This window comes from Mytilus galloprovincialis, chromosome 4 (assembly GCF_965363235.1).
Source record: "Mytilus galloprovincialis chromosome 4, xbMytGall1.hap1.1, whole genome shotgun sequence".
NCBI classification, from domain to species: domain Eukaryota; kingdom Metazoa; phylum Mollusca; class Bivalvia; order Mytilida; family Mytilidae; genus Mytilus; species Mytilus galloprovincialis.
The window spans coordinates 47,058,532-47,083,408 of NC_134841.1; the positions used below are offsets into that span (position 1 = coordinate 47,058,532).

Sequence of the window (24,877 nt, forward strand, 5' to 3'; positions counted from 1 at the left end):
TATTTTTGCTTCAGTTCAGTGTGACAAGTAAGTTTAATTATTTTGACACATACTGGATGAGATATTTCTAAATTAGTGTATGCTATATTAAGGTTTTTGACCTACATTTTACAGTTCACTAAACTTTAAAAAATGTGATAGGTTGTTTATGAAGAGGTTGAAGTCGCATCAACTTTAAAATAATAATAAATGTTAACCACAGTAGATACAGTTGTGCGAAAACTTAATTATTCCTTAAGTTAATAACTTTCTGCCTGTCATATGACCAATGACCTCATTTCATGGATCAGTGAGTAAGGTTAAGTCGTAGTGGCCAAGTCCATATCTCAGATAGTGAGATACTATTTATACAATATATTTAGAATATGAAATGATTGTAAGGTTCTGTAGTCAAAGTAAAGTGTTTGTGTCTTGGTCTTTTTCTCTTAAGGTAATACTCAGTCAATTTAGAATTATATTTTGTGTATGGAATGGGTGTAAGGTGTACATGTCTGTTTGGATGAAACACATTAGAATTAAACAGTTAAGGGGAGATGACTCTGTTATTTGCTATTCTTCTAGGTGTAACACTACTAAGGGAGCTACCATTTGATTTTTATGGGGGGGGGGGGGGGGGCTAGGATGAAAAATGTTGTCCTGCATTTTGTTTTAGCTGTAATCTCTGTCCTGCCTTTTTATTTTTCACTCTGTTCGGTCCTGCCTTTTTTTTTTTAGTTTATCCTGTCCTGCCTTTTTTTTTTTAGTTTATCCTGACTTTTTTTTACCTAAATTGTCGTCCTGACTTTTTTTTTTTTGCAAGTGTCTCATCCTGCTTTTTTTAACTAAAAACTCCTGTCCTGCCTATTTTTTTCAAATTTCATCCTAGCCCCCCCCCCATAAAAATCAAATGGTAGCTCCCTAATTCAGGCCCGACCTGAAAGCACATAGCAGAAAGTAGTACATATATATCATAGTTCCTACGCATGAGTGTAACTTTCAAAATATGTAGAATATTTAGGTATTTTTGGCATCAAATGAAAGCTGAAGGACTTGTGATTATTGTAGATTACTTTTGGACTTATAATTTTGAATATTAAAAAATCTGCACTAAATTTTAAAAAGAGGGTACCTTTTTTTCTGTTGGTCAGATCTGAAGTACCTGTTTACCTGTACGAAAAAATCCAGGCGTCTTTTACACGGATTCCAGGCGGATATTTTAGAGGGAATCCGTTTAAAGTCCACTTTTACACGAAGAATCTTTCTTACATGGATTCCAGGCGGGTTACGGGCGGAATAGAGCCGAAATATGCAAATTTATCCGCCTGTCTTAGGAGGAAAAATTTCCGTCTAATTAAAAGGAAAAATGTTTTTCTCAAAAATATATCCGCCTAAAGAGACGGAAAATATATCCGCCTAAAGAGACGGAAAATATATCCGCCTAATGAAACGGAAAATATATCCGCCTTCGAAAAAAAATCCGCCTTAGAATATGAAAAAAATCCGCCTTAAGAATATGAAAAAATTCTGTCTTCAATGAAAGAATTTTTTCATTCCAAAGATTCAGGTTTTTACCACTGCCATGCCTTCTTGCGAAGAAAAACTAGGCCTTCATACAATAAAATGCAAAAAATGTTATCAAACTTGATCGAATTTATTTAAGCAACTACAAATTACTATACATGTATGTATAATTTTGAAATTTTTAGTTCTTCACAATTTCTTCATTTTCAGTTATTAGTCATATTTTTAAGGGTTTTTCAGTGTTCTTTGAATATAAATTATTATCACAAGTTCCTGAATTTATTTCGTGCATAACTGATTTGCTCTGTAACAGCATCATTGATATGACCATCTTGCATGGATCTGTTGTGTTTTGTGCACCAAGCAGTAACATAACCTGAAAAAAAAGAGGACATAAATTAAAATTACCATGCATTATTGGTTTAACTAAAAGGAATTTGACAAATTTCTCTATGTTATACAGGTAAATTGTGAGCTGCCTAAGTAGGTGGGGTTTTCCTTCATTTTGACATATTAAACTGAATTTACTATTTTTACCATATATCATTCAATATACATATTACAACAGAAACATCTAAAACTTGAAATTATAAGATTAAACTATGAAAAATAAGATGTTAAGCATGTTTTAAAGAGTAATTATATTTTAAGAAAAAAATCCTTGTAAAATCAAGGGCAGATAATTATAATGAATTTACTATGACCTGTTTTGGGGATTTTCTCAATAAAATAAGACCTGTGGGCTGTAACCCCTGTTTTCAATTTGCTAATTTTAAAGATATATATCATGTTTATACCAAAAAAATATTACAGATGGTTTTACAACTTTTGATTTTTTTCAAATTTGTTAAAAGTCCAATATGTGCAAAAGTTACTTAAAAAGCATTCATAAGGATTTCTTTCATATAAAACTACTTACTCCAAGTCTGATTGAATGTGTCCATTCTTCAGTCCTATCAGAAAACAATTTTCTTTTGTTTCACCAGTTCTGAAATATAAAAAAAAATTGTCTTATTACAATTAAACAAAATAATTATTAAATATACTGTGCATGAAGTGTATAGGTTATTCTTTACTTTGATTAGTACATGTAGTATTGGTCTTTTATTTTACTTTAACATCATAGGCCCACATTTACATGTACAAAATGTTTGTCTTGCCATTTTAAAAATCTTAAATTTGATCCATAATCATGATAATTGAGTACATATGTACTAAATTTTAAAAGATAACACTTTATGATTTTTCGGAATAGATGTCTATTATATATATTTAATTATTACAGTCATACAACAGATCTCCAATTTTGCAAAAACTTAACTATCAAATAATATCATATAAAAGAGATTGTCTTAAAGATATAAGTCTTGTGTCATACACAAATACCACAGTAATTATGAACATGATGTAATTATGCAAAAATTGAATGGTCTTATATAGTTATTTTCTTGATCCTACATGGTACTTATATATATATATATATGTCACAAATTATTTGAAGGAAATAGCAGTTTCATAATATTCAAAAAGGTTGAAATACTTATATTCATAATTTCAACTTACCAGAAGATTCAATCCAAAATATATGAAAACATCAATCTTCACAAATCCAATAGTCATGTCATCAGAAGAATATATACATCTGCACTTTTTAATGTTAATAGAATACTTTGGCTCTTTTTAGTCCACAACTCTACATCCATGGTAAAATTCATATTTTGGTCAAGATAAATATTTAAGACATCTTTTCTTGTAATGTCTGCAAGTTCAAATTTTGAATCTGACCTGAGTGTTGGGGTTATTTTGGGAGTTGTTTGATTCCTTGAAATGTTTCCCTAATCATTATACTATTAATTACCTAAATCTTAAATATTTGATTTATAATAATAAATAAATAATATTCACCAATTTTTATCTATTATTTTTATATTTTGGACTGTAGCAATTTAAGAGAAATGTACAAAGCAATGTGGTCTCCTTCATAAGGCCCCAACTCTTGAGTGTGTACATATCATTTCCTGTCCATTTCACAGAGGCAAATGGAAAACAGATGGGGGACCTACATAACATTTCTATCACTAACTGATAAGAAAGAGACTGCATGGAAATACTATTTGTGTATTATCATGATTATTACTTAATTAAATAGAGATACTCTTAATAATTAATTGTACTTGAAAATAAATTAATTTAACCTGCAATTCCTATGTTGGAAAATTCAAAAACAAGTTATTGTTATCACTGTTAGTGAAATAAGTATATATATTCTAGTCACTTTTTATATGTTTAAATGTATATAAATAGCAACACATAACATAAAGTTATAAATTACCTAACAATGCTATCACAATTTGAATTTAATTGAATTTAATATGCCATCTTTAAGACTCTTTAAATATAAAAATATTAAATATGTTGGATTTCAGGGGGGTACAAATACTGGCTTTATGGCCCAAATAATCACCATGCATGCACTCTCTCATCAGTAATGATACATTTTCATTTGAAAAAAAATTAAAAGAACAATTCTGCCTCAAAAGTTAGAAAAAATTTCTAAGTACAATTCCCGCCTGATAAATTTGAACAAAATCTTTTAAGTCCAATTTCCTCCTAACAAACTTGAACAAATATACTAAGTCCAGCATTCCGTCTATGATATTTCTTTTACTAAAGAAATCCTGTTAACTCAACAGGAAAGTAGTAAATATTTCGCCTAAGGTCTTTGATACTTCAGGCGGATTTTTTTCAATATTCCATGTCCGCCTTAATTCCGTCTATAAGTCTTAATTTTTAGGTGGATTCCGCCTGGGTTCCTGCTATTTTTAAGCGGAATCCTCCTAATATTCTCATACGGGTTGGTACATCCAAAGTTCCGGGAACCAGTTCTTTCTTATATAGCATTAAAGGTATGTTGATTTTTTTCAGTACAATTTAAGACACCTTTGACATGCAATGATTGCCACTTTATTTGAACTTAAAATGAAAGAGGTGTGCCTGCTTGAAATGGAGGAATTTAACATAGAGAGCATTGGGACCATGAATTAGTGATGTACTTCCTCCTAATCAAAACTTATCTTCAGATATTTTGAGTTTGTATTCAAACATATTGTCTGATCTGTACAAAGACTGGCACTAGTAATTCTCTTGATTTGTGGGTTAATATGTATTTTGGTGATGATGAATGAGTGATGCCATTACATAGACGATAAAATCAGATGAGTACATTAATTTTAGCTCACCTTACACAAAGGCTTAAACCTGGTTCTTTCTTAGAGTCTTTTGGTTAATGTGTTTATTTATTTTCCAGGTATATGAAGGAAATGATCATGCTAGAATTAAAAATCTGATACAATTATCAACTGAGAAAAGTATGATCTGTAGATGTCCCAGTGAATGTATTTGTTGATGATACTAGTGCAAATAGGTAAAATTTTATCAAAATTTGTTTTCAACTCAACAGTGACTGGAAAAATAATTGACATCTGCTACATTGATTTAGGCTTTTTAAAAAATCTTCATAAGTTTTTGGTTTATTGGAATTGATGATTAACCAAGTGAATCATGTTACCTTAAGAGGGTGGTAAATTAAATGCCCTTTAATGTCAGGCGTCAAACAGTCATTTTCAGCTACCGTTAGCATCAAATTGGTTAAAATTTTACCGTGACTCGTCAAAATATTTTTATCATGATTTGTCAGAGCTACTGGTCTTAAATAATTATTGTTACCATCATTTTTAGAAAAAAAATAACTTGATTATGCAAAATCAGTCGATGTTTTCATCATCTAAAAGAAAGTGTACATTTTATTGACTCCAAAAATTACGGTTATCATCATTTGGCAAGAATATTTACAGTTATTCGTCATGAAGGTATCCCCATTAGGACCCTCTTTTAAGATGGATAAATATATGGATAGATGGATTCCAGTGGCAAGCTGTTAAGTCAGATGCATATTCAGGACCAGAATAGTGAAGGTGAAATTTATCCATCTCAACAAACAATAAAAGATTTCTGAACAAATCCACATGTTTATACATTTCATTTGGCCTTATCTAATTCCCATGCACAAGATCTGAGCAATCTTATTCATTCGATAAGTCTTAATTTTTATGAATATTGGCATGCTTGGCTTTGATTTTTGGACTATAGTTTAAATATGACAGTCTGATGATGTTCGTCTTCAGAATTACATCAATTTGAAAATAACGCAAATTATATAAATCAGTTTTTCAACACGTTTTGTAATCAATCTTAAAAATATTGATTTGATACCAGGTATGATAGTTGGCAAGTTACAGATCAAATTCATATTTTGTTTTAGTACAAGAAATTGTCAACCAGTACTTAAGGGACTATATATTGCTTTGAAATACTTCAGAATTCTGGGTACTATCCAGAGTATCCACACTTGTCTGTGTCTACTCTTGTTTAGACTGTCCTGCCACTTTACGTGAAAAAATCTGTACCATTAAAGGTTTTCTCCTATCAATTTTGGACTTCTTTTTTTCAGATCAAAGAAATGGAATCCAATAAATGTCTGGACCTTGCAAATAGGTGGTATTCCTGCTAAATAAAAAATGACAAAAAAATCTCATCATTTTCTTTGAGTTACGTCAGGAGATGCTAAATCTCTAGCAACACCAATTGTAGAAGACCTGAACACACTTTAACAGTTAGTTAACTCATTCTTGGACAGATTCTCCAACTCAGCATGCTCAGTACATCTATTATTTACAGATCTCCACATAATGTACCCCATCTCTAATAGCAGTTATTTTTGTTTCTGGTCTCTTCCATTCATCTGTTGGTATATTTGTTTATTCCTACATCTGTCCTGTACATGTACCAGGTTTAAGTTTTTGTGTATGGGAATTTATGATGAAGTTGTCACATACATTTGAAACTTATCACATGTTCATTAGGATGTAATCATTCTAAATTATCTTTTGTTATGATATTATAAATTATCAAAATGCTTAAATCAAACATGTTTTTATGCTACATTAGCAATAGAAATTTTGGTATTCTAGCTATTCTATAAAATTCTACATAGCATAAACAATTTTTAATAACCTAGTTCAGATTCTTTCTTTATATGTTAATAGTGAAGGGAAAGGGATTTATGATTCCTATTTAATAAAAAAAAGATGTTATTGTGACTTCTCAGCTGGGTATAGGATTGATGAACAATACAATGGCAGCATAGTTTTGTCACAGTATGGGCGCTGCAGCTAAAGAAAATTGCAGATTTTGTAAGGTGAGAAATATTATACAATGATCATGATAAATATATACACTTATGTGCAGCATAAGTGACTTTATGGTGCAATGAAAAGACTTAAAATTTTAATTGTATTCAGTCTTGTGTTATGTTTTGTAAATTTTAAAAATAATGTAGAAAATAGTTATGTATGGTACATATGTGACTATCTAACTTGAAACTCATTGGAATTTTGTAATTGATAAGGGGGCGCTACATGTTTTAATATCCAGCCTCTGTTCCAATTGCTGCCGAAGGAAGAACACATACAGAAATTTGGTGACATTCAATTTTATAAAAAAAATTTAATCCCCTAGCTTTTCCCCCTTCCCCTTCTTCCACCTGGAAAAGAGGTTCGTTAATTGTTGAATTGAATGAGGACAAAAAGAGCGATATATCTTGGGGCGGTATCTTCTCCCAAATTTTAAATGTTGCACTATTATTAACAAATTTATAGTCAAGGGGAGATAACTCTAAATTGATTGACTTTTCAAAAAATTCAGTTTTAATAATTGATGACATTTGTCTATTCATTTATTACATATTATCATATTTTTAGTACAAAATACAGCAATTTTTTATATCTAATAAAGGTTCTTTTTTCCAGTCTGTATCACCTACCCTATATCACATACCCCGTATCGCATACCCGGTATTGCATAGCAAAACCTGTATTGCATACCTGGCATGACGTCACAACTTTGGTGTTGACATGAATATCAATTATAAGTTCATTTTTATAAATTTTCTGTTTACAAAACTTTGAATTTTTCGAAAAACTATAGGGATTTTCTTACCCCAGGAGTAGATTACCTTAGCCGTATTTGGCACAACTTTTTGGAATTTTGGGTCCTCAATGCTCTTTAACTTTGTATTTGTTTGGCTTTTTAACTTTCTTGATCTGAGCGTCACTGATGAGTCTTATGTAGATGAAACGCGCGTCTGGCGTATAAAATTATAATCCTGGTACTTTTGATAACTAGTCACAATTCGAATGACGTCAACGTTTGACCTATGACGTTGCTGTATTTCCTGAAGAAAAATGAGTTCCCACTAAAAAAAAAATGTCCTATCATTTCAACTTAAATCGATATTTTTTTTTAAATCATTACCCATGGTCTTTAACATATATTGAGAATGTAATACGATTATAGAGGGCATTCCGATGTGGATATTAAGCAAATAAGGATGTCTTTAAAAAAACTAGTCAGTTGGAAAAATACAGGAAAATCATAATAGAATTGAGAATGGTAATGGGGAATGTGTCAAAGAGACAACAACCCGACCATAGAGCAGACAACAGCTGATGTCCACCTATGGATCATTCTAGCTTATAATTTCAGACGATTTAAAAAAAAATGGATATCCCATAAATCTGATTCTATTAAAATATATGATAAACAGAATAATACATGGCAAAATCCGTATCGCATGCTGTATCACCACGAGAAACCAATATCAGTCCTGAGGGCCGAAGGTCCCGAGGGCAGATATTGGTCGAGTGGTGATACAGCATGCCATACGGATTTTGCCATGTATTATTCTATATATATACTCATTGGTTCAGACTGCAATGAAAGTAACTTGTATATTTAAATTCATAATTGGTACTTATAATTGTAGTGTATGCAAATTTTGTACATATATCTTTTGATATGATTGCATGATTTTGAAACATAAACTGTCACATCTGTGGCCTACATTATGACATCATAACATGTGTTAGTTGTTATTTTGACTTTAGCAGACTATAAATAACATAACTGTCATTGTTTTAAACAGTACCTAATGATGTTTTATACTTCAACTTTTATACATTGATAGCTATTCAAATTTTAACACACTCTTTTCAAACTTTTTTTCATCTCTAAACTAACCCCTGATTGTGGAAAATTTGGCTACAATGAAATCAACATTGCACAAAATATTACTTTCTTACTATAATAATCAGGAAACAACACCACATTTAGTTGCAGTTAGAATAAGATCAACGATATATTGTGTATTTTTATGCCCCCAATTAAGCGCAGGGGGCATTAAGTTTTAGTGCTGTTCATCTGTACGTCCGTAGTTACATCCCAAAGATGGTTTTCATTCTCTAACTTTAGATTTCCTCGACCAAATGTAATGAAACTTTTACACTATGCTTCTAAAAAAATCGGACCAAGTTTGAATTTTATTGGTTTCACTTTAACTGTTCTAGAATTACAATTTACAATTTGAAAATATTAAAAATTTTGAATTCATCATTTCTGTTTTATAAGTTTATTTTGCCTCAACCTAAAGGTTTGAAAATTTTTTTATAAATTGGTCTGTTAATATTATATTGTGTTTTATTGTATAGCAATATAATATTTCCCACAGAAAGTAACCAAAAGTTAGCGTGCAATAAATTCTAATATTGCACTAGTGCAATAAATCTTCAAAATTCATGACGTCATGAACGACAAAACCTTAGTTTAAACCAATTTTTACTTTTAAATATTATATTGCTATACAATAAATGGGTTATTGCATGAATATTGGGGAATATTGTCCCTCGTAGAACATATATTGCACTCGCAAGCTCGTGCAATATAAAGTTCTACTCGGGACAATATTTCCCAATATTCATGCAATAACCCTATATTATATCAAACATTTTATAGAGGTGGTACTCTAATAAATTATTTGTTGTTGTTGTTTGTCATTATACCCCCACTTTAAAAAAGGGGGGGTATACTGTTTTACCTCTGTCTGTCCGTCCGTCCGTCCATCAGTCCGTCAGTCCGTCAGTCCGTCCATCAGTCCGTCCGTCAGTCAGTCCGTCCCATGAAACTTTCGTCACATTTTTCTCAGGAACTACACATCCACCCTTTTTGTAATTTGGTATCAACATTTATATATGTCAGCCATACCGTGTGATGCGTTTTCAGATTCATCACTTGACAACTTCCTGTTTACCGAACACTTGTCTGATTTTACACATGATAGCCAAGTTGAAAATTTTCGTCACATTTTTCTCAGGAACTACAATACAAGGATTTCTGAAATTTGGTTTCAGGATTTATATAAGTCAGCTATACCGTGTGATGCGTTTTCAGATTCATCACTCGACAACTTCCTGTTTACCGAACACTTGTATGATTTTACACATGATAGCCAAGTTGAAAATTTTCGTCACATTTTTCTCAGGAACTACAATACAAGGATTTCTGAAATTTGGTTTCAGGATTTATATAAGTCAGCTATACCGTGTGATGCGTTTTCAGATTCATCACTCGACAACTTCCTGTTTACCGAACACTTGTATGATTTTACACATGATAACCAAGTTAAAAATTTTCGTCACATTTTTCTCAGAAACTACAACACAAGGATTTCTGAAATTTGGTTTCAGGATTTTTATAAGTCAGCTATACCGTGTGATGTGTTTTCAGATTCATCACTCGACAACTTCCTGTTTACCGAACACTTGCATATTTTTACACTATTAATATTATCCACTTGCGGCGGGGGTATCATCAGTGAGCAGTAGCTCGCAGTTTCACTTGTTTCTAATTGTTTCAAATTTTAGTCTAGAGGTAATTTTTTTAGCAAAGGTGAGCCAAGAAGAAAAGAAACAACTAAGGAAATATTGCAGGAGGTAGATCAGTACTCATCACATTCCACTAACCATGGCATCAAAAGAAAGAAAAATGCTGATGAGCTAAATAAAGCAGAGTTATGGGATCCTCATAGGTAAATAAACATGTACAGGGTAAATCTGAAAATAACGTTACGTATGAAAGAATTGTTACTAAACAGTACAAATTATATGGTTTATTGGTGAAGTGTTAGTGGAGCAAGTATATAAGTACCCATCAAATCACCAGTTTATTCAGCAAGGCAAACATTGATGAAATTAATTCAATGCTAGAAATTCTTCAAATACAATATTGTTACCTCTATTGTAATGAATCTTAAAGAAAACAATGTAAAATCATATCTTTAAAATCTGAAATATATTTTTGTGTTTGCATGCTAATTTTAGACCATTAATTGTGAACATATGCCATGAAAATTTGTGACATTATCCAATCAAAATAAATGCAAACAATAATGTTGCGTTATAATATTTATTATATTGTATAATGTATTATACTATGTGTATTAATTTTAAACCAATATAACAATGAAACAAACATAAGATATAAAACATTCATTTGGAATAAAATAATGCCATAACTTTTTGAAATTTATAGCTTATCAAAATAATTGATTACAATGTATATCTGAATTTGTTTCTTTTTAAAAGGGATCTACCACCAGATTTACTGCACTGCTGATATTTGGGTGATATTTCGTTGATTATGAATTTTTAATTTGGAAAAAAAAATCTCCCTACTTTTATAATGATAAATAGTGTTAAAAGTCATAGTATTGTCTTTTAGTATACATTTATTTAGAATTTCATAGAATATGTCTATATTATCTTGTTTTAATAATTTGCATGTCATAACAGGAAAACATACAGCTAGCCACTAACAGTGCAGAGTGGAATGGTTTTCATCACAAATGTTGAAGTTCTTTTATCCGCTACCATAAATCTAGTCGAGGGAAGGATTTTAAAGCTTTTGTAAGTAAATCTCTTTTAAAAAATCAAACAATTTACAATCAAAAGACTATATTGATTGATTGATTGTATGAAAATTGAGCGAGACAAACTAATTTCGATCAAGGTGTTTAGTACCACCTTAAAAAATGTTTCTTGACTGCATGGAACTTTACAATTTAAAGTTATATAATTTACAATTTTGCAGTATATGTATTAAGTTTTACCATTTTTTCAAATTACTTATTATATTAAAAACAAAAAGCCTTCTTATTATAGAATACAAATGCTGTTTTAAAATCATTTACAAAAGTGATATGGAGCCAGTTCTTATGATAATTTACTCTAATTTCACTGAACATGAAAAATTAAAAAATGTGATAGATAAAAGCAGTACAATCTCAGGTTAAAGTTTAAGGTCAAGGTCAAGGTTACATAGATGCCAACCATTACGATTTTTCCGTAGTTTTTCCGATTTTGCGATAAAAACTACGCTATTACGGTCAAAGTCGAATAGTTACGGATTCCCAATCATCGACGTTCAATTTTGTAAAACGCGGATTTTTATCATTACTTTTCCGTCCTGGTCCAGTATTTAGGAAACGCCAATGTAATGCTTCCGGTTTCTCGGGAGTTATCAACCTATTGTTGGGTAACTAACTGACTTCCGAAGAGGCAAACTTGCATTTTATTAAGTAGCTTTCCCCCTTTCTCTACTTCTCCTTGACAAAACAAAAATGTTTGAGTCGAGAACATCTGAACAATCAATGAATGGAATACATACTACAGACAACATGTTAAATGACAAATTTTAGTGTACATCACTTTGCAACCACTCGTCAGTAATTTTTATTGGTAAATGCACGTTTATGAATGATTACTGAAAACTTTTCAAAAATACGGAAAATTTGATAGTTTGTTACTGATTGTGTCAAAAGGGGGTTGGCATCTATGAGGTTACTTTGAATGATAATGGGTCATCAGTGTACTGTGGACATATTTCCTTGTTATTTTTTTGCAATTTATAATCATGGTATGTTTTAATGTTTGTCAGTTTCGGCTTGCTCCATTTTTAGTGAAAGGGGGATGGATATGAGCAGGATGTAGTAGAACTTTGGTGTATGCTAGCATAGTTTGTTTAATATAGAAATTTACATTGAAAATAAACTGAAACATATCTGACTGTTTTATTTGATAAATAAAAAAGAAGCGTACTGTAAAAATGTTGATTTTTGAACCTCCCCCACCCCAACCCCCACCCCCCTTTATCTCATTAATAATATATATACCTCTGATCTACCTTGATTTATACCTAAAATTGACTCTGTTCTCTTAGATTAGAAATGTAAGAAAAGTAACTTTTTAATATTGCTTGACAGGGTTAATTGCATTTAATAATCTTGACCAATCATTTGTTACTTAAGTGGAGTTTCGGAATGTTACCATTAAGTGTCAAATGTTCCGACTCCTTGGTGTTTTAACATTCGATACTAGGTAAAATAGTTTGCCCCATAACACCTGTTTATCTTTTAATAATTACATTAGATGTATGTTTCATTATGATACTTTATTCTGATTGGCTAAATGCACATCACATGTTATTCCATAAGCAATTGCATTGCTCAATAAAACTTTTCATTCGTGATAACAAGTGGTCCCACAATAAAGTGCACAGGTGAATTAAATAAAACAATAATAAAATTCGTGTTTTCATGATTATTGCTATAAAAATGTAATTATAAGTATTGAATGCTTCTTTTTGTAACTTCATAGGGTTGTAAAAGCGTTGACCGTGCGCACATTTTTAGTATGAAGCGCTTCCGCGCTTCATACAAAATGTACTTCGGTCAACGCTTTTACACCCCAATGAAGTTACAAAAAGAAACATTCAATTCTTAAACATAAGACTTTAAAATAGCTCATAAAAGGTCTTAATAGACCCCTTATTAATTATGTCAGTGGCCCTAATGATATAGGAACAATTAAAAATGCACTTTAAATATAAGGGCTTTTAAAAAAGCAACTTATTTAAGAGCTATTTAACTACTAAGAGGCTAATTACTACCGACTAAGTGATTTTTAGATTAAAAGTTATTATTATATTACGGAACATTCCAAATGTACTACTTTTATTATATTTAATGCAGACAAAAAGACAACAGTTATATCCTAGCTCTTTCTCGTTTGGATTTAAACAAATAAATTCTTGATACTTGTAATATATTATGTTTCTTTTTTCCTGAACAAACTTAGGTAAAATTATATATTAAATTAATTTCATTAAATGGATTGTTTGGACAATGTTAACCAATCAGCTATTTGTGACCTAGGTTTACCTAATATTCCCGCCCCCTTTTTTCAACTCTTGAATATGATTGGATTTGTTATTTAACAAAATAATAGATTAAAATAATCATATCTATCTTTTCAAATAACATCTTGAACTGTAAGTATATATATGCTAGTATTCTATTACAATCCTGTCAACATATCAGATATTCTATTTAAATAAACAACTGTCCTCCCCTTTTTTGTGCTTTCTGTATGATTTCTGTTAATTTCCCCTACAAAGTTATGTCAAAATATACACATTAACTGAAAGTTCAACTTACTGTACTACTGGTGTGTAAAAGTATTCAATTCAGCAAAAATTAAGCTAACTTTTGACAAAAACATACAGTTTTTTACAAGCAAGTATTTCCACACAACATGGAGCCAAAAAGCACATTTGAAAATGATCAAATTATCTTCAAATAGATGTTTACTATCAAGCTGAAAACAAAGCCAGATCCAAGCATTTTTATAACAAAGATTAAAAGGTCAACTGCTATCGAACTGCTGTCATAACTGTTGTCCCGACTGCTAAGAGGAATGATAAGACGAATGCTAAGATGACTGCTAAGAAATGGTGAATTGTGGCAGTTTTTCAACTGTTATTAGATTGAATGCTTAGAACAGCTAAAGGACTGCTAAAAATATTAAGAACTGGTAAATAACAGCTAATAAACAGCTATTAATAGCAGTTCAGTTTGACTTGGGAGCTTCCACCTTAAATTATCAATTTTAATTTCTTGATGTATTTACCTTAGATCACCTAATAATTACCTTAGATCACCTAATTACAACCTTTATTATGTGTATATTGTCAGAATTGTACAAATTCCTTTGTTGATTAGAACTTATTAATAGAAGACAAAAGAGTCATGAGAACTGGCACACCTAGAAGACATTCAAATTATTTTTAGCTAAAAGGTATTTGACAGGTAAGCTGGCATGAAATTTTTAAAATTTATGGCACTACATTAACATTATCAATACTAGTAAAAATTTGTTGGTTGTAAAATTATCAGATCTAAGACTAGATCAATACATTTCTTTTCAATCGAAATATCATTAATGATTTATCTTGAAAAGAACGGATACCAACTTGGTCACATGTATTAAGTGTGGTTATCATTTCTGGAATCTTTTCTGGAAGTCCATAATTTTTTTTTCATTACTAATTTTATTTATTACTTTATTAGTTGTTACTTTATTATATGGTACAAAAATCATTCAAAAAAATTTATTCGTTTTGGCCCCAGATGACTTTTAAAATGTATATATATATCATTGTAATTGCTCCAAATTATCTCCCTTTGGTGCAAAAATGCAAAGTAGATATAGGAAGATGTGGTATGAGTGCCAATATGATGATAAGTATGATAGTCATGATCTTTCCAAATCATGGTAACCAAATTAGCTGAATATAAGTAAATTGCTTAGAATTGACATTGTTTTTAATTTTTATAATTTTTAAAAAGGGGAGAGAATATTTTAAAGAAGCAGTCTATTAAAGATACTGAACCAGAGGAATCTACTCGGAGTTTACAGTTTCTGATAACGATAACCAAACCTAATCTGTAATAATACAATGGAGTAATTGTTAACTATGAATGTAATGATTGTTTAACAGGTTTCCAGAGACCAAAAGGAAACAAAAAATGCATCCCAATTTGCATACTGAAGACAATATACTAAGGATGTTGTAAGGTGTTCCAACTGAAGACACAATAGGTAAAACACATTTTAATGCAATTAGTTTGTATCAATGGTTTTGATTTGATGACAGTTAAAGCGTAATTTGTTCTATATCTAATTGTCTGTAACTAAGCTGACATTTTTATCAAATTTTATTACGTTCTGAAGTCGCTAAGAAGTTAGAAAACTCCCTGTGTTTATGTTTGCCGTCATAAAGTGTACCTATGATGTAACCTAGTTTTGGCGCCAAAGAAAATAACATCTTTTCGCAGAATTCTCTTGAATAAATATTTTTAAATTTACACTGATATCGCCAGGAAAACTTAATTTGTGGCAATAAAACTAATGATGGACATCCGCAAAGCTTCAGATACAAGACAGTTATCTCTTAATTAACAAAAGTTATTTTATACTTGAAGAAGTAAATGCTTAATGAGCTTAATGGTTTCCAAGGACTAATGTCAGGAGCAAGCCATTAATTTGTTGCAAATTAGTATTTAAACTTTTATATTTTTACTGGAGATCAATAAATTATTAATTTACCAAAACTACCATAATTATTGCTTTATTCACTGGATCTGTGTATCCCTGATCTACCCATCATTTATTCATTTTCTACAATGTGCCAGTAAAGATTTATCTTTCCTCTTTTTGATCACAGTAAATCTTCTATATAGTAATAATATATAATTATTCTTTTAGAAGCAGGTGAAAGTTGGTGTGGGAATCAGTAAAGAAATGTCAGTTTATCACCAATCACCACAATCCAAGCCTTAATACTGCCTCAATAAACTGACACACATAGAAGAAATAGGACACATAATGGATAATGAAAGCTGGAAAGTTAATGGGAAAAGGTAGTTTCACAATTTGTTACACATGATTAAATTTTCCCGAGATGCAGGGTAATCTATTTTGCCCCACATCACAAACTTTTTGTCAAAGAAGATTTCAAATAGTTCAAAAAGGTCATTCCCAAATTTTAAGTAGATTCTAGATTTTGATTTGCTACCCAAATATCAGGTAAAAGTCAGAGGAAATCATTTTGGGCAATTTTTGTAACATCAAACATCATGAAAAGTAGTTTCATTAGGCCACGGTTTTTTAATTTGTTGGTTTATGGATTTTCTCCATGAAAAAGTTGGGTCGGTCAGTCGGGGAAAAAAAAGAAAAAAAACTTTCAAGACAGAAAAATCTCGAAAGATTATGCAAAAAAAATATATGTTTCACCTTTCTAATATTATGTTTGTTATGCTATTTTGTCATCATCTCTTAAATTTTAGTTGAAATATTATTGCTCAGCTGTCATAAACATCGCACGACATTGTCTAATAATTTCCCGTAAAAAAAGGGGGTTGCTCGGACAAAGACGAAATTAAATCATCATTTCACATGAAACAAGAAAAAAAATATATATTTCACCTTTCTAATATTATGTTTGTTATGCTATTTAGTCATCATCTCTTAAATTTTAGTTGAAATATTATTGCTCAGCTGTCATAAACGTCGCACGACATTGTCTAATAATTTCCCGTAAAAAAAGGGGGTTGCACGGGAAAAGACGAAATTAAATGGTCATTTCACATGAAACAAGAAAAACAGTTTGCGTAGCTCTTAATCAATTCCAGAAAACTTGGTGAATAATGATCTTCAAGCACGAAAACTGATAAAGAAAAAATTGTAAAGTGTCGTATGAAAATAAGTTTCAACACACGTGTTAAAAGCGTAATAGACTTGACAAATAAGAGAAACGAACTTGTTGTGTAATTGGTTTTAAACACAGATTTCGTTCCACAAAATTATTCGCACACAACATTTCAAGGTCAGTTAAAATTGATTTCTCTATTTTTAGAAACGTAAACTGGAAGTTGTATTTTTTCACAACAGAAAGTAGTATCAATTCTGTTAGTGATTAATGCATTTCATTGTTTAAAAAAAAGAATGTTTTAATTATTTTTCAGGGATAATGCATTTGTTAGGGTCGGGGGGAATAAAAAAGCATGAAAAGTCAATTTTTATTTTTATTCTGGAAATCGGCAAAATCCATAAAAGATCCGTAAACCAACAAATTAAAAATTCCTGGCTTAACCTAGCTATATATATTTTATTTCATTTTTTTCCTTAACTAACGCTCTTCTTATTTGTATTATTAATTTTAAAACCTAGATTTTACATTTTTAAAGATTTTTAAAGTACATTCTTAGAGCACTCACTAAAAATGATTATAAGAAAAGGTGTCACTAACAAATATGTTTTTACAAATTAAATGTCAAATAATAGTTTAGATAATATGAATATGATATCTAAATAATTCTAAGTAATCACTGAAATATGTTTTGCTAATTCTTATATGATTTGCATATTAGGGAATAATGAATTATATATCATTTTGTTCATCACTAAGTTTAAGTTTTTTTTTTAATTAGGTATGCATCAATCTCTATTCTCCACTTAAATACTTATAAGTGTGGTCTTTATTGACATAATTACTATTGAATTGAATTTCAGATTTTATTACAGCTGATTTCCTAATGCTTGCAAAGTAAAACTTTGGTTGGCTTACTTGCTTTGTTTGTATAATTGTTTATACAAGCTTTGCAAATAAGATTGACAGCTTTAAACAATATATATAGGCATAGTTTAACCTGTATTATATTATATATGAATTTAATTTGGTGTTATCCTAATGTGATTGTACAATATACAAACAAAGCAAGCAAGCTAACCAAAGTTTTGCTATACATGCAGTAGGAAATTATCTGTAGTAATATAGTTATTTCAAAATTAATACATTTAATATTTATTGCATAGTTAATCCAGCAAGACAAAAAATTGAGGAAATTATGCCATGGAGGAATTCAGAGTTTTGTGTTTGGAAACCAAACTGAAAATAATGATGATATGATTCATGTTGATATGTTGAAAATTAATATAAAAATATTCAACGTAGTATTTATTTGCACCTGTTATAATAGTAATCAGCAAGAGGTTTATATGATGCTGAATCAGTCGATGATAATTAAGATCTTGATCGAGACAATGTATGTTTATTCTCTTTAAATTATTTCTGTTTTGCGTGTTGGTTAGGTTTTGTTGGTGGATGAAGGTTAAGTGCTTGGAGAAAACACCATACCTTTAAAAGGAAGATGGCAATTAAAACATTTGACTTTTATCAACAAACTTGTTTTGTGGGTTTGCTTTACAGAACTTTTATTTAATTTTAAGAATTTTATGATATATATGTATACTGACCGACGCAACACTCATTTTGTAGATTTTCTTACCGAATCATGTTTGATCCTCATACAACTCCTATTCATGCTTAATCACACTCCTTTCTTTTTCAAAAAAATAATCATCTGACTTACATATGGTTACAATGTATTAAACCTACAGAAATAATGAGATTGCACAAATTTCAGAAAGCAAAATTCAGAACCAATAAAAGATTTTTTTTCTTTTGTTTTCTTTGTGAAACAGTTCTTTCAATCCTCAACCAGTCACTTAAATCAGTTAAAAAATGTTGCATCTCCATATTGGTAAGACTGAGGAATAAAAAACTGAATTAACCCATTAGAATACTGCAAACAGGAAAACGGAAAAGTGATGCAACCAGACAATTTGACGTCAGAAACTTGTCTTACTGTCCACCCAACAATGATACAGGTAAAAGGGATTAGTTGAAGACCATCAATGACCAGATCAACATGTAGTGACGATGCAACGTTAATAGAATTTGCTTAGACAACGTCATTTGTGAAACAGACATCATCGGCAACGTCAACTGCTAATCAAATTGCTGAATGCCAAACAGAATTGGTTGACCTCTCTGACAATCATTTTGGCGTTTGTAACAGGCAGTCATTGCTTTTGACGGTTACATGTTCATTGGTAAGGGGAAAACCAGGGTTCTATTATAGACTACAATATTTAAATGTTGAAAATCAATTCAATTTTCAACCTGGATTTTTTTTAAAACATTGAAGTAATGTGAGAACTTTTTGTTCATACGTTTGTTCACAAAAAATTGAATATTTGAAAATGGGAATTACAAAAAATAATCTAGTGTTGCGTTTCTAAAGTCGGTCAGTATATATATAAAAAAAATTTAATCAATTTTGTTCAAGTTATATATCTTTATTTGCCACTTTATGATGGTTTCCTTTTACTTTATTAACGATGAATGTTTAATAGTTGTTATTATTATATTTTAGGTCACAGCTCTGTAAAAAGAAGCCATGATGGCATAGGTAAAAAATCCAGAGGCAGAACAAAAAATGGTGAAAAATGAAGAATAGGAGATGTAATTTATTACTTCCATAAAGATCAAGTAAGTATTCACTGAAAACAGTTTGTGTTTTAACTTTTTTATCATGAAAAAAATGAAATAATCAGTTTGATTGTTTAGATCTATATTAAATGACAACAAGACTATATAGGAGGGGTGGACAGGGGGGTACTCTCTTCCACCTCTCACACCCCAGTCTCCCATCTCCGACCCCCCAATCTCCCACCTCCCACCCCCAATCTCTCACCTCCCATCCTATAACATCATTTTTTCCCCCACAAACAAGAGACAACCCTTGTATACGGAAATCAATGTCTGAAATGCAGAATACCAAGCGTTTTTGATGAAACCTGTCAGATATAGAATAAAATGCTCCCAGGCGCAGCTTGATAAGATCGCAGAGGTCAAACCCTGAACAGTTGGGGCAAGTATGGACACAACATTAAAGTTTGTTTCAGCTGTGTGTTTGGATTGTAATTAAATATTTGACACATCATAGGTTCATGACACAGAATGAATGTGGTCTAAAAACTTAAAAAATGAAACTGGACATTTACCTATCATGCTCCGACATCCAAAATCTAAATAATGGTTAGATTACGCATATCAAACAACCCCCAAAAAATCATATAGCAGTCAGCATACTATATATAGAAAACTAAAGGCTGAGAAAGTCAACCCCCACAACAACAAAAATGAAGTGATTTCTGATGCTCCAGAAGGGTAATCAATTACTGCTCTTTAACTCTTATTTTGGCAACAGTCTTCTTGCTCAACATTTGTACTAGTATTGTACTGGTATTTGTATGGTTTGATGGTTTCATTTGACAGTTTAAGAAAGACAAACAAGCGATTTGTATCCAAATGTTTGCTTGATATGTTTCACCCAATAAAATTAAGGGAAGTTAGGGGTTCCAAATTAACCAAAGGCTACAAATGAGTCTGAAATGACAAGAAGTTTATGAATGACGGTCGACAAATGGAGACATAAAGGCCACACCCAGCAGGCAGGTTGGCAGTTTGATCTTGAAAAAAGTATTCAATATATCAGTTTGGCGAAACAGACATTCTGGTCATACTGGGGGGGTGGGTGTACAGGCCCTCTGGATCCGCCACTGTCAGTGCATTATTTATCTAGTACATAATACGGTAGTTATTCTATTTGGGTATTATGTCCTAGTCCCAATTATGCACTTTAAAACTTACCACTTGATAACAAAACATCCACCCCTAAGCAAAACACAGATAATATGTTATTACCAAATATGATATTAATGATGCATGTAGCCGAAATATATATATATATAATGAAAAAAAACTAAAATAGCTGTTGAAGAGATGGACCTGAAATCCAAATCAGAACAAGAAATCAGATTTCAAAAAAGAAAAACAGCATACAAAAATAATTAGCATGAGTTTCAACATACAAATAGAATAGAAACGTGAAATGTGTCAAAGAGACAACAATTTACCCAACTCAAATGTACAGTACAACCCAAGACCACCAATCAGTACTGACAAATCAGTACTAAAACATTTCATTGATTTCAATGAAAGTATTATAACATTATAAGTATTTAGTCTTTCCTAACAGTACTGATATGTACGAGGGTAGAAATGTACCAAAAATCATGGATAAATTCTTGGTAGTGTATGCAAGCAGGGATATCCCCCCATGTTTAATTTTCTGACTGTATTATTCTGATATTTAATTTCAGGCTCCAATTATATGTAAGAGAAATGAGTGATATATTGTGAAAGATCCTGGAATGTTCAACTTTATTTGGAAACTATTGGATAAGTACAGACAGAGAATTTACACCAGAAGCCAGTATTATCTTGTCTTGCAATTGGAAACTATATTCAAACTGCTGAAACCTGAGAACGACATTAAAAGCCAAGATCAACAATACTCGGAACTACATCATCATGTATAATCAAAGAACATGTACTGTCAGAATCCATATGAGAACCAATCTTAACTTGATGCCTACATGTATATACAATGTGTTGTCAGAATCCATGCATTTAAGAAGCCAAAGATCAATTATAATTTAGAAGTGTATGCTTTAGTGCTGGCAAAATCCATTAAAAAAAAATCCAAGATTTCAAAAAGACCTACTTTAAGTACCTGTCCCAATGATGAATACAGATTATTGAGTCTTGTAAAAAACACTAAATTCTAAATTAGAAGAAGATTGATGTAAAAAAAAAATGAAAATGTAGAACTGATCAGCTACGGATTGTACATGTACATGATGTATACATGTCAACAATTACTAGTATATTGAAATTAACAATGTTAATAAATGTCTTATAAATTTGATCTCATAGCTATAGACATATGAGGAATAAATATAAAAAAATGTTTCAAAAAATAAATTTTAAATGAGCTGTTTTAATTTAATTATTTTGCTGCCTGTAGTGAATTTTTCTGCAAACATGATTCATGATATATGCAAACTGCAATATATGCAGTTGTCTTTAATACAGAAGGTATCTAATGAGATTTGAAAATATTGAAAATCACAATACCAAGTGGCAGTTGTGGTAAATGCACATGCTTTGATTCATTTTTTACCTCTGACCTATTAATGGCCATAATTTACATCATTTGGCATTTGTTGTCCATCTATATGCTATTCAGTTTCTATTTCTAAAGTTATACTTTCTGGATATAAGGAGAAATGAAATATAGTTTTGTTCAATGAGACAGCAACCAAACAAAACAAACAAAAGAATTATATAAATGTATTGTCTGGAAAAACTTGTCTCACTAACTGATAACCTTTTACCTATGGTAAATTCTGAAATTATTGCGTGCATTTATTATTGCAATTTTCAAGAATCAACTAAATTTTTAGTTTTATTATTGGGATAATATAGGGTTATTGCATGAATATTGGGGTATATTGTCCCGAGTAGAATTTTATATTGCACGAGCTTGCGAGTGCAATATATGTTCTACGAGGGACAATATTCCCTAATATTCATGCAATAACCCTTTTATTGTATAGTAATATAATATTTGAAAGTAAAAATTGGTTTAAACTAAGATTTAAACGTTGATGACGTCATGAATTTTGAAGATTTATTGCACTAGTGCAATATTAGAATTTATTGCACGCTAACTTTTGGTTACGTTCTGTGGGAAATATTATATTGCTATACAATAATAAAAATTTCTGCATTAAGATATTTATTAATTCAGTTGTCGGAATGTGGGTTCTTATTATTGCACCCTGTCACATTATTTGCATTTATTAAAACATCACTATAATTTCTGAACTTACAGTATCATAATCATGATAATGATCCAGATTACTTATCATGAAATCAGATAAAACATGTACATGTAGAATATAAACTATATGTATGCAATGATTCACAAATGTAAGGAGTACATGTCTGTCTGGCAGTTGTCATTGACCTCATTTGCATGGTTCATTGGTCAATAGTAATTAAGTCCTCTTTAATATACTACAATGTGTAATCAATATGTCAACTGTATTTGGTGTATGGAATGATTATTAAATGTATAAATAGAATTATTAAATAAGAAAATGTGACATGGTTGTTTAATGTAAATGAAACACTCTTCAAGGGACCAATTAACACAGAAATAACTATAGGTCACCATACGACCTTCAACAATGAGTAAAACCTATTCTGCATAGTTGGATATAAAAGGCCTCAAAATGAAAAATGATCAATTTAAGACAATTCAAATAAAAAAAAAAACTAATGCCATGATTTATGTACCAAATAATGATTCAGAATGAAAAACAAATATGCCTGTCTTGCAGGGTTTATCTGAACTTAACCTCATTTTCATGGTTCTATCTTGAAACTAAATGTATTTAAAAATATTTGGTCGATTGGATGATTGTAAAAGAGTCATATTTAGGGTGAGGGATCATTGGTTGGTTATTCATATATATGGGTTAGCTGGAGCTAGCCTTTTTTTGGCAGTCTATGCCAACCCCCTCCCCCTTTTTCAATGATAAAAAAATCTGGTTCTGCCACAGTACACTGTACTGGCACCGATTGATTTATCTGACTTTGGCCTCATTTTCATGATCATTTATAATATTATTTTTTTTCCTAATATTTGTAGTAAAATTAACTTATAAAACCTTTAGAAATATCAACATAAAATCAATCATGAATGGTGAAGCAGGTGAGACATTTGAGCTTGTGCATTCTTGTTAACACAAAATGTGTGCTGAAAGCTGTGATGGCCATACATGCATATGTATCCAGGAAAATGTAGTAATAACTTTATGAATGTGTGATCTAGACTATCCTGATACTGGAACAAGTCCTGATAGTTGACACCGTTTGCTAGTATTAGCATTATATTTTTTAAAGAAAACTGATTTCCATATTTTATTCACAGCTACTAGTATCGTGGTTGTTTTGATACAACTGCGATGTTCAGGTCCTTCAAATAAAACTGTTCACCATGAAATTAATATTTTGTCTTTGGCAAACTTTATCAAAGTAAAGTTTCATTTACAAAGGTTGGAGAGATGTGTGGCATATAAAATGAAATAGGAAGATGAAGTATCATGGTTTATGAAGCAACTCTCCCCCAGAGACCAATTCACATAGAAGATAACAACTATTATAGGTCACCATACGGACTTCAACAATGACCAAAAACCCATACCACGTAGTCAGCTATGATAAAATGCTCAGAAATTACGTTCATTTGTATATATTGCACATAATAACAATTTGATGTGTGCTTGCTGAACGTTCAGTGGCAATTCTTTCAAGCATAACATGGATTAGAATACAAGTATCCGGCCACGCCCACTCTTATGTTTGTCCGTCTGATGAGTTAAGCCTTTTTCAACTGATTTTTATATATATAGTTCGTTCTTAAGTCATGAACCTGTAATTCTGTGAATGTCGTGTGTTTATGTGTTACATATTTGTTTTTATAGTTCATTTTTATGACCCATTTATGGGCATTATGTTTTCTGGTCCGTCTGTTCGTCACGCTTCAGGTTAAAGTTTTGGTCGAGGTAGTTTCTGATAAAGTTGAAGTCCAATCAACTTGAAACTTTGTACACATGTTCCCTATGATACGATCTTTCTAATTTCAATGCCAAATTAGATATTTTGTCCCATGTTCATGCTCCACTGAACATAGAAAATTATAGGGGGATTGGCTTTACTCTTGTGTAGAGTTGTCTCATTGGCAATCATACCACGTCTTCTTTTTTTA

General features: G+C 31.0%; 3 long non-coding RNA genes across 9 annotated transcripts; 2 read left to right on the forward strand and 1 right to left on the reverse strand.

The window, feature by feature from the left end:
- Positions 1-1,149: 1,149 nt before the first annotated feature.
- Positions 1,150-3,649, reverse strand: LOC143072284 (uncharacterized). Its single transcript, XR_012977115.1, has 3 exons — positions 3,064-3,649; positions 2,420-2,488; positions 1,150-1,876 (listed from the first exon to the last, which is right to left on the reverse strand). It is a non-coding gene; the product is annotated as an uncharacterized LOC143072284 (long non-coding RNA).
- Positions 3,650-4,362: 713 nt separating this feature from the next.
- Positions 4,363-15,390, forward strand: LOC143072283 (uncharacterized). 7 transcript variants are annotated; one of them, XR_012977110.1, is made up of 7 exons: positions 4,363-4,924; positions 6,011-6,172; positions 6,606-6,757; positions 10,317-10,480; positions 11,244-11,357; positions 14,091-14,321; positions 15,289-15,390. It is a non-coding gene; the product is annotated as an uncharacterized LOC143072283 (long non-coding RNA). The 7 variants fall into 7 exon arrangements; XR_012977113.1 differs by having other exon boundaries at positions 10,342-10,480; XR_012977111.1 differs by having other exon boundaries at positions 10,337-10,480; positions 15,137-15,384.
- A 668-nt stretch (positions 15,391-16,058) lies between these two features.
- Positions 16,059-22,039, forward strand: LOC143072285 (uncharacterized). Its single transcript, XR_012977116.1, has 3 exons — positions 16,059-16,210; positions 19,568-19,683; positions 21,360-22,039. It is a non-coding gene; the product is annotated as an uncharacterized LOC143072285 (long non-coding RNA).
- The last annotated feature ends 2,838 nt before the right edge of the window (positions 22,040-24,877 follow it).